The 18,760-nt window shown below is 38.6% G+C and overlaps 1 protein-coding gene across 3 annotated transcripts in view; it reads right to left on the bottom strand.

Annotated features, from left to right (window-relative positions):
* LOC139967024 (centrosomal protein of 290 kDa-like) overlaps positions 1-2,221 on the bottom strand; it is a 65,707-nt gene extending 63,486 nt beyond the window's left edge. For 2 of the 3 annotated variants that reach the window (XM_071970634.1, XM_071970653.1), the window contains exon 1: positions 2,063-2,221. The gene's annotated coding sequence lies outside the window, so the exon portion shown is untranslated. The remainder of the gene's footprint in view (positions 1-2,062) is intronic. The other variant, XM_071970642.1, reaches the window with a different exon arrangement.
* Positions 2,222-18,760: the final 16,539 nt, after the last annotated feature.

The raw sequence follows: 18,760 nt of genomic DNA, 5'->3' as shown, positions 1-18,760 counted from the left end.
TTCTGACTGTCTGGCCTAAAGCTGGACCTTTGGGCACCCTATGTACAACCCTAGCTGGGACCGTTCAGGGGAGAAATCCTTTAAATGAGCTACTGTGCAGCAAACACATGTATGGATATAATGGTGACAAATTGTATCTAGCATACAGTATAGTACATACACATTTCATGGTGAACTTTATATGCATTTCATCAAACTTTCTTGGCAGGAATAGTAACATATTTTTTATCATATTTTACACTCAAAAACTCTAATATCTGCTCAGTCTACTGTAGTTTTATATTTTCACATATTACATAACAAACAGTTTATAGTGGACTGCAAGTGTATCAGTGAACTACTGTAAAAGCAGTTATCTTTAAAATCAAAAACTGTACCAGGTAAGTATTACAGCACATTGTTCCAGTATTCCCTAAGTAAACAATCAATTATCACTTCCAATATAATGAATATGCCTAAGTATTAGTGACTTTAAAACCAAATGTCTGTGTTTGGAAACATCTAGGCCTATCAATGGTTATTGCTTTGTTTATTTATCCATTTATCATACTTATTAGTACCTCATCTGTCTAATCTGTTCACCCTGCATAATGATTAATAAAAATAAAAATACAATGTTCAGTAACACCCTAAAATAAGGCCTAGCCTAAGCCAGTTGAGTTCTGATACTGATACTTAAGGCCTAACACAAACCCTTTACTGGATCATATGCATGCAACCATTTCTTGTTTGTTTCAGTATCTCAAAAGGGCAATACCAATTTATCATTTAACATATTTTTGAGAATTACATTGCAATCTGATGTACACAAGTAACCGGTCACACTAATTAGCGTCAACAGGCCGATTTCACGACAACTCAAGACAACAAGTTTAAAATACCATCAAATACAATTGATGTTATCAGAGTATATCTGGAAACATGTTTAAAACTGACTGGAACCAGCGTGCATACATATTTTTCACGGGAAAAAATGTTTTTTGTCGTAAAAATCGCCAACTTTTTCCTAACGTTGAATAGCATGACGTGATGCTATTGCGCTTGCGCAATGCCATCGGACCGAACCATTATAATATGGGTTGGTTTGTGCTAGGTTTGGAAACTGCAGTGTACAGTGTCGGAAGGTGGGTTGACGTAGTAATAAAGCACCAAATTATGGTGAATGAACTCGAAATCAAATTATTTAATGTTTTAAAAATAATGAATATTTCTTATTGTTTTTCCATTGTAATTAACATATGTGATTATCAACTTTACAGAGTCTTGCTTACCATCATTTTGCCTGGTTTTATTATTCTCTCTGTGTATTTTATTTTGTGTGTGGGCACCATTCTCGAATGAAAAATTACACTTACTTGTTGTGTAATGGTTCGGACCAATGTCATTGCGCAAGCGCAATAGCATCACGTCGTGTAATTCAACGTTAGGAAAAAGTTGGCGATTTTTACGACAAAAACATTTTTTCCCATGAAAAATATGTATGCACGCTGGTTCCAGTCAGTTATAAACGTGTTTCCAGATATGCTCTGATAACATCAATTGTATTTGATGGTATTTTAAACTTGTTGTCTTGAGTTGTCATGAGTTGTCGTGAAATCGGCCTGTTGACGCTAATTAGTGTGACCCCAAGTAACAATAAGTGAGTAACGATCACAGACTGAAATCACCAAAGCTGTTTTTTGTTGTCCCCAACAGACATTTGGTCGTCTGGGGGGATCGCAATACCTCTTAAATCTCGCCCTGCGTTAACTAGTAGTGGCCTCACTTATTAAATTAAAGGAATGTAGCCTTATCCTACAGAATGTCGATAATTGTCCGACAACGCAGTAATTGATTGCCCGTATTTAATTTGTACGCGTATCTAATGCGCGAAAACTCCTAATTTACGTGAAACTGTTACTGTTAGTGTACAGAGACAATACACCAACTCTATGTTAGTGAACGACTAGGCTATGCCTATCCTAACTGAAAGTCAATAAGGCCTACGAATTCCTGATGAACGTAACATGGTCCGCATTTTGGACTGCAAAATTATAAGATCAAACTGTTTAATATAGTCAACCTGGCGGCTTTTACATTGACCGGATGACTCGAGGTATTGAATTGGACCCTTCAGCGAGTTCAGAAATCATGAAAGACGAAATTCACATCGTAATTGTGCAATCATTTTGACTGTCGCGCCAGCTCAGATTATGATATTTGCTTGCTTAGAAACGAGGTGGGGCTATGCAGATATCGTTTATACTGAGCGCTTCGTTTTTACTGTATAGACGGAAAAGCCTACGAACGGTGGGAAACTTAAAACTGGTAAAGGTGAGGAACCGTTCTCGATTAAAACTGACCTATATTAGTAACACGGTAACATGTTTCGAATTATTGAGTAATAAATGTCCGCATCCTGTTTTACTGGTGAACAGTCTAGTACAGATGGGTTGGTTTTTCACAGCTGTCGAATTGGTGTATGGCCAATCGTTTCAACATTTACCTCCTAATTCATATATATTCTACTTTTGTCGAATTCAAATCAACTTAAGTGAAACAGTCTTCGCTTAAGTGAAATAGAATTCCACTTAAAGAGAATACAAATGTTCTCTTTTACTTAGTGGAATCTGCAATTTCAGTTCGACTTTTAAGCAAAATTCATTTCTAAGTGGATTTGAATTTCATGACTTGTAGAAATTAAAATGCATGATTTTGATGTTAAAATGGCTTGCCATACGGGCGACCGGTGAGCAACTCTAATGACACTCCAATATCTCATCCTCTCTATCGGAATGATGATATAACATGGAATATGGATGACAGTGTACAAAACATTATTGCCGCTGTCGGACTAAATATAGTGTTGCCGCCCGATAACGCCATATAAGTACAGTTCATAGAATCCTTATCAATTTCTATATACAGCTATAGTGATATGTGTGTTTGCAGAAGTCGTGTATGGTTACCAAGCAGGCGCGTATCCAGGATTTTCTAACCCGGGGGCGCGAATTATTTTCTAAGCGGAGCGCCACCATCAGTTGGCGCGGCGAGTACAAGAAAATTTCTGGTTTTGATACCCCCCAGATCACCGGAAATGGCACTTCTCGGGCTTGAAAATGAGCAACCAGATGTACACTTTTGCCTGAGAACCAAGTATTTCCCAAAAGTTTTTTTTTCCATCCATAACCTTTTTGAAGATTGTCATCAGTCACACATCATGTTCGACCTCACTGCATGTCCTATGGATCATTGCTTTTGTATAGGTGATTCTACGTCACGGCCCACAATATCCGAAAGCCCCGCTTTTCAAGGTTTTAAGCCCATTATTTGTGAGAATTTGAAAATTCACATTTCTCGTGAATAAAAATCACTTGAAAACATACCCATAATGTTGCAAAAAATTTTATCTATGGACAACCAATATAGAAAAACCTCATTGAACCCCTAATAGACAGGTCAAAATTGCACGAGTAGAGGAAAGTATGATGAAGAATGTTGGTGAGGAAATTTTCGAAAATTCCGACACAGTTAATTTATTGGTGTAGAAATATTGCAACCTCTTATAATAGCTATTATAAAACTTGGTTGAAGGAAATGACAAATAGCAGATATTTCCGATATCAGGTATATCGAAAGCGAACACTACACACATAGGCTTAGGTCCCGTAGGAGGCGGGGCTGCAGCCACCCCTCCCCCTTCCCGCAACCAAATGTTTTCCCATTTTTTCGGGCACCTACTGAAAGAAAAATAAATAGCAATGAATAGCTTAAAAATGATCTCCTTGGTAATTAAAATAAAGTTGTAAGCTTGGCCGACATTACTATACTGTAAAAGAGAGTTTTGACATAAATGGATCTGTATGGTTTTTCTCCATCTACATAAGACATTTCGTTGTTTACATAGCATCGGTATACTGTGCAACTTTGACGGACCTTAAGGCACACGATGCCATGCAATGTAACGACCGATGCTTGCTTATATGATATTGGCATCGATGTGTTGAACGCGCGCTTCGCGCGCGAAAAATTTTGGCCTTTTTTTCGGGCAAGTCATTACAGCCCCAAATCCAATTTGGCTCCTACGCCTATGACTACACACAGACAGTTTTTGAGGCTGTTCATAGTGGAACATGCATTTCAATGCTCACTGATGTGATGTTTTATCTGCTCTTTGCTTTAAAAATTCGAAAAGGCGTGTAGCGAGTAATTGCCAAAGGAGGGGAGAAGCCTGTAGGCAAACTATCTAAGCGAAGCGCCACCATGCATGAGTTGGCGCGAAGCGTACAAGAAAAATTTTGGCCGAAAATGCCTCCCAGATCGCTGGAAATGACACTTCCCAGGCCTTGTAAGTTGCATCTAAGCATTGTCTATTTTGAAATTACTAGCGATGTCGTAAAGAAAATTTGCTCGGGGGGGGGGGGGGGCGGTCGCCCCTTCCCGAAATGCGTCATGTTCCCCGACGACTCGGTCGAGTTCAAGACCAGCCGCAGTTGGTTCCATATAGCACAACTGTACAATTGTTAAGGCGTCCATACACACACACGCGTTATGATAGACCATATATAGTATTTATATAGATACATTAGTGAGAGAGGAAAAATGGAAACGTCAAAAATGGAGTTGTCGGTGTAAGGGGTAGGGTGAGGCGCACACCCCCTCCGTAATCCTTGATCTGTCACTGGCTACCCTGTGTATATAATAAGGATAAGGATCTGTTCCTCTTTCTCTTCCCGAAGTCTTGGCTATCTTCTGCTCCCTCCTTTTCTCCTTTTTCTCTCTTTTTTCTTTTTCTTTTCCCTTCCTTTCTCTCCTCCTTTTCTTTTTTCCCCCTCCTTTTCCCTTTTTTCTTCTCTTTTTTTCTCTCCTCTTTTCCTTACCCGGGGGGCGCACGCCCCCTGGATACGCACCTGCACTACGATGCAGATTGTAATATAATGGTTTGTGTACAACTGGATCTCTGTTGAATTAATTCTTTGTCGAACTACTGATAATATGTTATTTGCAATTTGAAATCGACCGAAATGGTTTCCATTTGTGGAACGGAAACACCCACAAATCGAATTAATGAAAACCTAGTGCGAACGTAATCTACCCTTTATCTACCATGTGACTAGCTACTGGCAATATTTTCATCAGCACCTCCACCCTACTCAGTGGCGTGGCCAAGGGGTGGCCTGGTGTGGGCGGGGGGCACGTACCCGCCCAACCAAAAAAGTCGTGCCCCCAGTTGCCCCCAAGATGCGATTTGTAGTGTTACAAGAATTACTCAAACAAAAACTGTTTTGCAAAGGACGAAACGTATTATGTTCATCAGTAAACTTCTTTCCACCGACCATCACAATAACCAGTTGTTTTCTCACTTACAAGGTCAGAAACGCCCCGGCGTGAACCGCTATTGCTTAATCTTTACTATTACCCTGCATGAATCTTCGTAAAAACATTATCAATGCCAAAGGGTTAATTATATTTTGTTTCTCTTTTATATCCGCCTCAATTAGAAACATAACTATCGGACAGACTAAGCCCAAAAAATCTTGAACATAAAGTTACTTCAAGTTGCAAAATATAGCACCAGATTGCACCTAAGGTCCCTTACAAAATCTCAGGGGGGGGGGAACCCCTTCCCCTTAGACCCCTCCCCATTGATAGCATTCACAAATAAACATTGTGCACCCTAATTAAGTGTTGTGCCCCCAAGATTGAATAACTTCCCCACTCCCTCCCCCAGTATGATTTTCTTGAAAGTAGTTGTTTATTGTAAATTGCAAAAGATAACACAATTTTGCATTTCAGCAGCCTTACTTTTTACAGAAGTGGATCAAAATGGTGAGGAGACATCCCTTCCCATGAAACCCTGATCACTCGGTTCCTGGTTTTCAGACAGTGATATGAAATAAGTAATTTCAAGAGATCGCAACCAATACCATTGACGAAGCAAGAATATCACTGAACCACAATAGTTTAGTGAGATAACATGTTATTTATACTGATTGACCGTGATAACCGAAATTATTGGTATTGCTTCAATCTTTGCAGAAACACAACTTACTTTTTATTGTAAATGTTAATATTGACACAACTTAAAATAAAACAGTAGAATGGAACGAGGAGTAACTACGACGTCGATGCTGTTAAGAGGCGAATTCAGCACTTAACAATCATCTTTATATATGAGAGATATGAAACTTAAATTTCCAGTATCTTACAACATATAGTGTATAGATCCGACATGTTTTGTCCACGTCCTTTAAGCACTTAATGGAGTTTGCCATGAAGCTTCCTTAACATCACATCCGATCATTACATATCGCTCACACAGACGATGCCATTAAGCGTAAATGTGTCAATTTCATAAATGTTTAAATATAGATTTTTAAACGGATATGGTCAAGACTTTTTATTGGAGGCTGTGAGCAAGGGTTTGGCTACCATAATGTTATTTCAGGTTAATATATACAATTATTTTGGATTTTCTGTTCATCAGATCAGATAATATCACTTTACACCAGCTTTATAATCACAACAACACACACGTTTCAATTCATGTGACGTAACCTAAAACACATGCGGTACTTTTTGCACGCGTGGGAGTGTATATGGTTGATGGATACCTTTTTGAACCAATATCGAGTTAGAAAAGGACAGAATGGTAAATAAAAACTATGACAAAGTAGAACAAAGTGAGGTGGCTGACGTCGACATTGTTTTCCACAACTTTGAAACGCCAACATAGAGATAACATGGCTTGATTCTGGTTTGTAAGGTTGGCACCATCGATATCGTTACGGTACTGTACCTATATCGTCATTGCAAATACAAAGTTTGAAACATGAGTATGTTGGAAGTTCTGGCCATTGTTTGGGAGCCCTGGATCAATCTACAAGGGGTAACACCTCCTTGGCGAGAGCTTGTAGGACAAAACCAACTGTAGCGGCAAAATGTATGATCGCGTGTGCATTTGTTTATTACAGTTAACCTTCCGTACTTTTTTAACCTCAGTTTAAGTACATCACCGCTTCTTCGCGTGTACCTTGAAGCTGATTTACTGAAGCCAGGCATGATGATCTTCTATAAGTGATTGATCCCATCATGGATCTTTGACCTTTTGAACTAATGCATAAAGCCTAGCTGTGATTAAAACAAATAGTCAGTTCTCACAGCCAATAATGAATATATTAATTGGTGTATTGAACACAAAGAAGCTTTATTAAAGAAAATGTTTCCTTCGATTTTTGGTTACGATGGACAGGCATGACTATCGAGAAATTTAGAATGGTTTTGTAAATATATCTTTGTTGCAGTTGCCAATGAACCAATTTTAATATGGTAAGATGAGAATCACACCTTATTAAAAACTTCGATTTTCTTCAATTTTATTGATAGTGAATAACCGAAAATAACATTTCATTATTACGTTGTTGATATCTGATTGGACGGTATTTATATTACCTTTACTGCTGTCTCTTCACAAGAGTTTGAGCGATAATTAATCAACGCCATTAATGAATGTTCTGAATGGTATATTGAACAGAAAAGAAGATGTAAATCAATACAATATTTTCTCTTCGATTTTAGCTAGACAGGTATGGCTTCAGAAAATATTATTAACGATCAACACAACACACACGACACAAAATATATATATATATATATATATATATATATATATATATATATATATATATATATATATATATATATATATATATATATATATATATATATATATATATAGCTTGACTGTCCAAACTGTCCAGTGTTGTTATCCTTTGTTGAGTTAATCTACTTGTATATACAAAACCCCCACGAAGGAAGAATTGGCTGAATTCATGCGGCTAATCTTGACCCGCAATGCAATAATCTGGCATTTGGCAACAAACACTACCTCCAAATTCGTGGCACCGCAATGGGTACCAAAATAACACCATATTTTGCCAACATCTTTATGGCAAACCTCGAGAAAGAATTTCTATCTCGACAAAACTTGAAACCACACACGTGGTTACGTTTCATCTTCATGATATGGACCCATGGCGAGGCAAATCTAAAACTCTTCACCGATGACATAAACTCGTTTCATCACACAATCAAATATCATATATATAAATATAAATATATATATATATATATATATATATATATATATATATCAATTGTTATATTAACAATTGGACACTTTCTACTAGGAGCAGGGATACGGTGGAGGGTGGGGCGTCACCGTTTTAAAATGTGATCTTAAAGACCTATAAATGCAATTATTATATAGCATACATTTTACTGTTTTAACTTGGACACTCCCTTACCCCTTCTTGTCCTCATGCACCTCCTTCTCCCCCTCTTACATCCCCTCAGCCCCTTCTCACCCTCTTACATTCCCCTCTTCCTTGAACTCGATTATTTTGTTCATATACGGTAAGTTTCTTTCTACATCTGCTATTATGCGATTAAGCAATAATACAACCGTCATCTTGCTTGCAATTCAGAAAAGGCTATATAAAACGCCTTGTCGTTAAACACTGGAGCCAAGAATTATGGTTCATTTCGTCTCATATGTTTACAAGAGGAACAATTAAAAATCAGTAATCGCAAAAAAATGAACTTAACTTAAGGCTATGATTTTAATGAGGTAGTAAGAATCTTGAAGCGGACGACTTTTTTTTTTTTTAATAATGTAGAATTTTGAAGCCGTGGTTGCTTCTATCAAGATTGATTATTTGTTCACAATGAACAGTTTAAAGACACACTTGCCGATAATCAACCCATTGTCGTTCATTTTAATTGTGTTTAGAGATAATCAGTTTCAAACCCATGTGTGCGGCCATTGTACTCTCAGTAGGATATATCTATTGAGACAGAAATGTTCCTTTGAATTGGCCATTTAAGTGATTCAACAAGCAATATATAAACTCAACATAATACGGTATAATTGGGAAGGTTTCTGTATCTCTTTAGATTATTACAATTTTTTATTATTTATCACCACAAAGCATGGTAAATCTACTTTGAGGTAAATATATCTATTCTTAGAATTTTCTTATTATGTTTCCATATATGATATTTTTATTGTCATATGGCTTTATCAATACTGTGCATATAGGCCTATTATTAATAAAAATGAGCAAGGTTCAGTCGTGTTAATTATGGCGTATACACGGTATGTAAGCGAATTTCAGAGACAAATAATCTTCTTGATGATTAATTATGAAAGTGTCTAAATGGTTTGTATCATAAGAGTAATTATTTCAGATTTTAATGTAATATTTCCGCGAAGACGTGTATATTCCAGAATATATATATTTTCAATATTGTATCCCGTCACAGATCATTTATGTTCATGATATCGTTTTCAGGCGCGTATGCAGGATTTTCAAACCCGGGGGCGCGAATTACTATCTAAGCGGAGCGCCACCATCGGTTGGCGCGCAGCGTAAAAGAAAATTTCTTGTTTTGAAACTCCCCAGATCACCGGAAACGGCACTTCTCGGGCTTGAAATGACCAACCAGATGTACACTTTTTGCCTGAGAACCAAGTATTTCCTAATAGTTTTTTTTCCCATCCATAACCTTTTCGAAGATTGTCAACCCGGCACACATCATGTTCGACCTGATCGCATCTCCTGTGGGTCTTTGCTTTTGTAGGTGATTCTACGTCACGGCCCACAATACCCGTCAGCCCCACTTTTCAAGGTTTTAAGCCCCATATTTGTTCAGAATTTGAAAATTCACATTTCTCGTGAATAAACTCACTTCAAAACATACCCATAATCTTGTACAAAATTTCATCTATGGACAACCAATATAGAAAAGAACTTCCTTCAACCCTTAACAGACCGGTCAAAATTGCACGAGTAGAGGGAAGTGTGATGTAGAATGTTGGTCAGAAATTTTCGAAAATTCAGACACAGTTAATTTATTGGTGTACAAATATTAAAACCTGTTATAACGACTATTATAAAACTTGGTTGAAGGAAATGAAAAAATAGCAGATATTTCCGAAACCGAACACTACACACATAGGCGTAGGAGGCGCGGCGGCAGTGGCGGAGCTAGGGGTATTGGTCAGGAGTGGCGAGAATGGTCTGAAGGGGCGCTTTCGACACTATCTAAGCGGAGCGCCACCACTGGTTGGCGCGTAGCGTACAGAAAATTTTTGAGTCAAGATACTCCCTAGATCGCAGGAAATGACCCTTTCCGGGCCTGGCTAATTTGCAGATAAACGAAGAATAAGGTGTCATCGCCAAATTACACCAACAAAATGTGACAAATGTCAATAAGTAGATGAGAGCGCAATAAAAAAGTCAATAATCTAGAATAATTAAAAAGTGGTAAAGAGCTGAAAAAGGCGCCAGCAGTCCATTTGAGTCCGTCAGGGGGGCATTCGCCCCCCTGACCATATGGACGCTCCGCCACTGCGCGGCGGGGTGCAGGCCCTAATTCGCCATTACTAATGTAAAAGAGAGTTTTGACATAATTGGACCTCCATGCTTTTTATACATCTACATGAGACATGTCGTTGTTTACATTAGCATCCCGCGGTATACTGCGCAATTTGAACGGACCGTACGGTACATGATGGCATGCGATGTAATAACCGCTGCTTGCTTATATGATATTGACATGAACACGTTGAACGCGCTGTTCGCGCGCGAAAATTTTTGGTTATTTTTTCAGGCAAGTCGGACAGTTTTGAGGCTTTTCATCCTGGAACGCCATTTTCATGCTCACTGATATGATGTGATATCTGCTGTTTGCGTTACAAATTCGAACAGGCGCGTAGCGAGGAATTTGCCAAGGGAGGGGCGAAGCCTGTAGGCAAATTATCTAAGCGTAGCGCCACCATAGGATGGCGCGAAGCGTACAAGAAAATTTTGGCCGAAAATGCCTCCCAGATCGCTGGAAATGGCACTACCCAGGACCATTTGTTAGCGCGAAGCGTACAGGCAAATTTTGGCCGAAAATGTCTCCCAGATCGCTGGAAATGACACTTCCCAGGCCTTGTAAGTTGCCTCTTAGCACTTTCTATTTTGAAATTACTTAGCGATATCATTTAAAAAATGCTGAATTGGGGGGGGGGGGCGGGCGGTCGCCCCCATCCCAAAATGCGTCATGTTCCCCGACGACACGGTCGAGTTCGAGACCAGCCACAGTTGGTTTCATAGCACAATTCTACACACGCGTTATGATAGACCATATATAGTATATATATAGATCATTAGTGAAAGAGGAAAATGGAAACGTCAAAAAATGGAGTTGTCGGTATAAGGGGTAAGGTGAGTCACACTTTTACGAAATCATTGATCCGTCACTGGCTACCCTTCAGCGCTGTAATGATGTCACTGTTCCTCTTTCTCTTCACGGTGTCTTCGCGTTTTGCTTTTACTCCCTCTTTTTCTCCTTTTTCTCCTTTTTCTCTCTTTCTTCTTTTTCTTTTCCCTTCCTTCCTCTCCTTCTCCTCTTTTTTCCCCTCTTTTTTCCTTTTTTCTTCTCTTTTTTTCTCTTCTCTTTTTCTTACCCGGGGGGCGCGCCCCCAACGCCCCCCCTGGATACGCACCTGAATATTGCAAGGAAATGTAAACATACGACATTTCTTTCTTTGTAGCATCTTGATAGTAAAAAAATGGACCATATTCTATGGAAAAAAACGCTAACCGATGTTTCTCTTAATACGAAAACCTATATTGAGCCTAAAAGAAATAGGCTAAGTACTTTACCATTAAAAATGGAATATGATAGTAAATAATGGAGATATAGAATTAACCATAATCATCGGTACAGGCAAATTATTATCCCGAGATCTGAGTGTATATTGAGCTTAAAAGTATCATGCTGTATATATTACCAGTACAAATGGAATATGAATGTAAACCACATTTCAAAATGCATTGAGGTTTCGATGACTTCAGTGCACTAGACGTCTGCTTGTTAGTATTACCAGAACAAGCTGTTGCAATATACATGGCATGACAAATACAGGTTAGTCTACTGTACGTGGCTATACACACCTCCACAAAAAAAACAATATGGGTTTTGTAGTCAATGTTATTAATCCACACACCAAGTACAAGTATTATCATCCACAATTTCCATCGTTAGATATCATGTAAAATGTTTTCAGAGTTTGACCTCTGGTGACCTTTAGAAGATTTGACCTCACAAGCAATAAATATCTTGTAACTAATATGACAAATCCAATATACCATTTATTTTTAAAAATATACATCATTTCTAACCATGAGAAATTTTATTTTGAATGCTTTCAGGCCTCGACAAATATTTTTAAAAGTACTCGCTCTTTAGCGACCTTGGCTAAACATCTATTTACCCAATTTCACTCGCCAATAGACCTATCATTGTTTTTCAGGTCTCCAAAGTATAGATCTGCAACATCAGTTCTTTCTATGGACAATGGTTAGGCAGTAAGGAAGTATATGGTGCTACGTAATTGCGCATTGGAAAGTTATGTTTCTTTGCAGCATGAAAATTAATTCTTGATACAATGAAAATCTAAAGTTGTAACAGCATCTATCTTCCAAAACTCCTAGCAGCAACAACAGCAAATTTGTTTCAAAACCCCTTTAAATTGTTCGATAATTTACAAATTATGACTGATAGCCAGTAGGAAAATGCCTTAAGAAATATCTAAGGAGATGTTTTGCCATCTTAAGTGTGTTGGTATTCTGACTGGTATTCTTCACGTTGTTGTGTTAACAAACCCTATATCACCCAACCGTTGCTGGCCTAGACAACATGAAATTGCTCACCGGCCTAGCTAGGTTTGTTCAAGTTGTCCCATAATCATTAACGTGACGAAAGTCAAACTTAACTTTTAAGACTTTCTATGCTGAAACTGATGGAAGAGACTATCCAGACTAAAGTTCGTGAAATCACTACCAAATTTAGACCGTTTTACTCAATTATTTCGCATAGAGGTTGGTCATAGTAAAAAATAAAACTAGACGAACTGTTAAGTTCATTAACGCTGCCTGGTCACAACGAAACTACATCCAAACCTAAAATAAATACGACGCAAAACGTCCAATAGAACCGCTGTCATTATGTACACCTTTCTGCACGCAAAATAAGTCTTCCGAGCGACACGTTGAAGCCAATGCAAATATGTTCGTCTTTTCAGTTTTAGATTATACGGATGCCCATAAGCTCATTTCCAATTGCCAATTGCCTCCAATTCTTATGAAGCATAACCCACATGTTATCTGATAGGCTGGTATGTGGGATATACGGTAGCTTATAAAACAAAGTTTTCGCGATCTGACGTCTGGTGACTGCAACTGACCTTTGACCTCAATAAAATCTTGTACTGACCGTGTACCAACTACATACTAAATATGAGATTTGTCAAACCTTACCTTTTTGAGTTATCGTGTTAGGCCCGGTCACACTATACCGATTTTTTATCGGAATACTATCCGATTTTCCCAGAGGAATCGAAACAGCCAGTTTTTCGTTCGGGTCTTCTAGCCACAGTGATAAAGGACATGATTTGCTATCTGTTGAGCCATTCCGATGTGGAAAAGCCCTCTCCTAACTTTTGATATTGACTCCGTTTCCTTTTATCGGATAGCTATCCGATTTCTCTTCCGATTTTTATCGTTTTTCGATGTGACGTCACTTCAGAATGTAGTCCGTTCCAGAACCCCTCAGATTTTGAGAAGGTATTCGAATATTCCACTTCATTCATTACATTTACTACCACAAACCTCACTCTTCGGCCTAAAATCGGACCATATTCCGATAAAATATCGCTGTAGTGTGACCGGGCCTTAAACAAGGTTTTCACAATTTGACCACTAATGACCCCAAAAGGACTTGGAACTCCACCAAAAACAATAGGGGCATTGAACTTAATGTGGTACTCCTTCACACGACATGCGAGACTGATCCAAGCTTTTCTTCTTGAGATATCGTGTTTACAAGGTTTATTCAATTTATCCACCGGTTACCCCAAATAACCTTTGATATCCACAAAAAAAAAACTATAGGCTGTTGCTCATAAATTTGGTCCCCCTACTCACGAAATATGAGATTGGTCCAAGTTTACCTCCTTGAGATATCGTGTTTACAGGGTTTTCATTATTTGGCCCCTGGTGACACCAAATTACCTTTCACCTCCCCACAAAACAATAGGATTCTTCTACTCAATGTGGTACTCATGTACACCAAGTATAAGATTGGTCCAAGCTTCCTTTCTTGAGATATTGTGTTTACAAGCGAGGCGTCACACACACACGCATACACACACCCTTCGCCTGCATGAATGCATAGGTTACGATTATACTCGGAACCAAAAATGGAAGCTTGGATTCAGAAGGGTGCTCCAAGGAATATAAAAATGCGACATCAGTCGTGCTCGGTAATTTCAAACAAAAGTATGTTGCCACTTGTGAATGGCGGTAGGTGGCCTAGAGTTTTTTTTTTTAGATAGAGTGGGCAGCAGAATCGAAATGCTGAATTAGACGAATACACCTTTTAAACAATTCAGAAGATGGATTTGAAAAGTTAACATTACTAAAACAAGACCTCCTCCATTCAATTGGAATGACATTAAATATAGCCCCAATAAGTTGATTACGATTACCATGATAACATTAGGATTATAATTTCTTCGGCGATGGAATACAAAACTTGTCAACCAACTCGTGGTAACGTCAATACAGAGTGCATGCAACCTTATAAGTTAAGACTTATCTGTTAACGAAGAGAAAACAATGCCACGGCTTCGTGTTCTTTTTGGATATTTATTATACTTTATATGCAGCTGGCATTGATATGTGAATTTAAATTTCCATTCAAAAAGGGTCATTACATCTTTTATCACGTCGCGTGATTGAGAAAGAGTCGACACTGCCGGTGTAGTTAATCAACTGCAAAAGATTTTGTGTCAACCTTTATTTGCATTAATATCCATGTATACAGGAACACAATAGGAAAACATTTTTATGGGCATATTTTGATCGATGTTATATTTAATGTATTACAATATTGCAAGGAAACGTAAACATACGACAATTCTTTCTTTGTAGCGTCTTGATAGTAAACAATGGACCATATTCTATGAAAACAAGCGCTAAACGATGTTTTTTTTTAATACGGAAACGTATATTGAGCTTAAAAGTAATAGGCTACGTATTTTACCATTAAAATTGGAATATGACAGTAGAAAATGGAGATATAGAATTAACCATTATCATCGGTACACGCAAATTATTAATACGAGAGTGTATATTGAGCTTAAAAGTAAAAGGCTAAGTATATTACCATTAAATATGGAATATGAATATAAACCAGAATGCAAAGTGCATTGAGGTTTCGATGACTTCAATGCACTAGACTTCTGCTTGTTAACTATAACCATAACTAGCTGTTACACTGCCACTATGCATTGCATGATAAACACAGGTCAGTCTACTGTATGTGGCTATACACACCTTCAAGTCATGGACTCATTCATCCCAGAGATCCCTGCCTCACCAGTCAATAAAGACTTATCCTTCTCCTCAGAAGAAGACATACCGTGTGGGCAAAAAACTCCTACAAAAAAGAACGACACCAGGATCCAACTTCAAGAGGACACCTACAAGAAGGTCAAAAGCCACGCAGAGACGTTGAAGGGGCTCCAGTCCAATCTCATCACTCTCACTACAGAGATATCCCGGATAGACGGCGATAAAAACGCTACCTATCACCAACTCAAGGTTCAGAGAAACCCACCCAGACTCCCGGCGCAACTGAACCACTCGGAGGAGTTTCTTGATTCCTGGAATCAGGTACTCCAACGAGCAGGCAGGAACCTCCGCAGAATCTGGAGAGAAGAGTTATCTCGCCAAGCTAAAAGGCAACGGGACAGGTTTCTCGAGAAGAGATCTAGAGCTGAGACAGACTTAGAGTCAACACTGGAAGCTCCTGAAGCACAAAGGCTTTTGAAGACCATCCTCCAGAAGTCAGCGAAAAGAGAGGAGACCAGAGTGGCACGCCGTCCAAAGGCCAGGAACAGAAAGCAACCTTATAAAAGGTATAAGTAGGAGTTGCTCAAGAAAAACGGCCATTTTTAGGGCCAACAAATTTTCCAGAAAGAGCTACCTTCCTCTCCTCCAAACATGCAAAATGTACTTTCTCTCTGTCAACCCCTCCCATCGTCATCTAAAAGACGCAAATTTGTCCGTTCAGTGAAAGCTAATAAAACCCCCTAAAAATTCCGCACCAACAACAGGGAGCTACAGGCTATACGTTGTCACTCAAAAGCCCAAAATCTTCGAAAAGAAGCAGAAACACTAAAAAAGTTCGTAAAGAACCTATCAGACAGAAACATGTCCAATATAGAGTTTATTGCGTTGGGAAAAGGTCTGAAGTTCAAAGCAACTCCAGTAAAACCTAAACGAAGTGATCTTCTCAAGTCACTAAAAGACCTAAAAAGAAAAATGAGAATCCGCTTCATCATGCAGAATAAAATGCAAAAAGGGATTACAAAATTCCGTCTACCTTCTACATGGTCACCTAACATGACTTTTAGTAAAAACCTAGAGGACTATTTGGAAGCAACACAAACCGAATTGGCAAGTGTTACTATCCGAAACGCCAATAGCAACACACATAAGGCGGAACGTTTTGCACTAAATGCAATTAAAAACGACCGCTCTATTATTGTCAAACCCTTCGATAAAGGTAGAGGCATTGCTATATTGAATCACTCAGACTATCAAGCCGAAATTGAAAGGCAATTAGCTAGTCACCACTACGAGAAGTTAAAAAGTGATATGACGTTTCAAACTAAAAGTTTAGTCCAGGAAACACTAATTGATATGTTCTCTGCAAAAGAGATCGATAAAAGCACCTTCGCGTACTTGTCACCATATAGCCACAAGATCCGCACACCGGTCATATATGTGCTACCAAAAATTCATAAAGCACCCCCGGCTAACTCAAAATTTGCCGGTAGACCGATAACAAGAGGAAACGGATCACCGACCGAAAAAATATTGGAATTTGTGGACTATTTTTTGCTTCCTATTGTAATAAAGCAAAGCACTTATGTGAAAGACACAAATCACATTCTGCAAATTTTGGAAGCCACCCCGTTACCAAAAACGGTAGTACTCGCTACACTCGATGTCGTCGCCATGTATACCAATACTCCCCAAGAGGAGGCATTAGATATATGTCAAGAAGTCTATGAAAAGACGGAACAAAGCGAATATGGAATAAATAAAATATCTTCCATATCCATGCGCAAACTAATTGAACTCATCTTAACAAGAAACTGTTTCGAGTTCAATAACCAATTCTATCTACAAAAGATCGGTTGCGCCATGGGTAGCTAAGCCTCTCCGGAAATCTGCGATATTGTCATGCATAGACTTGAAAACCAGATTTTACCGACAGATAATAAAATCTTAAAATGGCTCCGCTATAGAGATGACATTCTATTGCTCTACGACGGTACACATCAGGAGCTTGAACACCTAGTAAAAAGGTTGAATGAAATTCACCGCTTCTTAAAGTTTACGGTAGAAATATCAAACACCGAGGTAACATACCTAAATTTGAAAATCTTCAAAGGTACAAGGTTCGAAACCAATGGGTTATTAGACACTAAAGTCCACACCAAACCCACTGAAACCTTCCAATACCTCGACAGAAACTCTGCACACCCACTTGCCACTTTTAAAGGCTTCATTAAAGGGGAAATATTACGATACGCACGTCTCTGTAACAACGAGACTGACTTCTTAGAGAAAAAGAATGCGTTCACAGAGAAACTGATACTCCGTAACTATAAGAAAGAGGAAATTGCCACAGCCACTAAAGGCATAAAATTTGAAAACCGTAGGCAATACCTCACTACCAATCCTAAACAAAAGGAACCACCACTGGTGTTCAAGCTTACCTATACACCCCACATCAAAACCACGCATTTGAAAAAAGCACTTTTGAAACATTGGCACTTAATTTCGCAACACGCGGAATTATCCAAACTGTTTCCAAAAGAACCGATTCTTGCCTACAAAAGGGCCCAAAATCTCAAAGATTTACTTGTTAACTCAAGGTTTCGTACTAACGAAGAATCAGCTGACTCTCAAGGTTCACACGAAGCTCTTTTAGATGCTCTTATAGATGCACTATGAGTTCATAAAAAACTCGTGCACAGAAAATAGATGCATTTTGAGAACGAGACGCTCATGCCGAATATAAAAAATTCAAAGGCTTACTACTGATGAAGCTCCTCCTATAAAAGTTGAGAGCAGAAACCGGTCTAGTTGGTCATAAGAACCTACGCTAGTCTTTCTTACTATTAAAAGTACACTCAATTCACCTAATAGGTGCAATTATGTTTCACCATGGGGAGCATGCTATAAGTTCATGTTCTTCGGGCCCTCCCTTAAAAATACTTCAGGTTCTTGGCTACTACGTTGCGTTAGATAGTGTAAAACCGCCTACACCCCCACTTCACCAAAAACAATAGGGGTATTGTACTCAATGTTATTGATCCGCACACCAAGTACTAAAGGTATCCACAATTTCCATCGTTAGATATCATGTAAAAGGTTTTTTCAGGGTTTGACCTCTGTTGACCAAAAGGAGATTTGACCTCACAAGCAATAGGATTCTTAGACCGTTTTACACAATTATTTCGCATTGAGATTGGTCATAGTAAAATATCTAACTAGAAGATCTGTTGAGATCATTAACGCTGCCTGGTCACAACGAAACTACATCCAAACCTGAAGTAAATACGAAGGAAAACGTCCAATAGAACCGCCTA

The sequence above is a fragment of the Apostichopus japonicus genome, chromosome 1 (genome assembly GCF_037975245.1).
Source record: "Apostichopus japonicus isolate 1M-3 chromosome 1, ASM3797524v1, whole genome shotgun sequence".
NCBI lineage: Eukaryota > Metazoa > Echinodermata > Holothuroidea > Aspidochirotida > Stichopodidae > Apostichopus > Apostichopus japonicus.
Note: the sequence above shows the minus strand (reverse complement) of the source record. Positions and strands in the feature narration are given on the sequence as shown.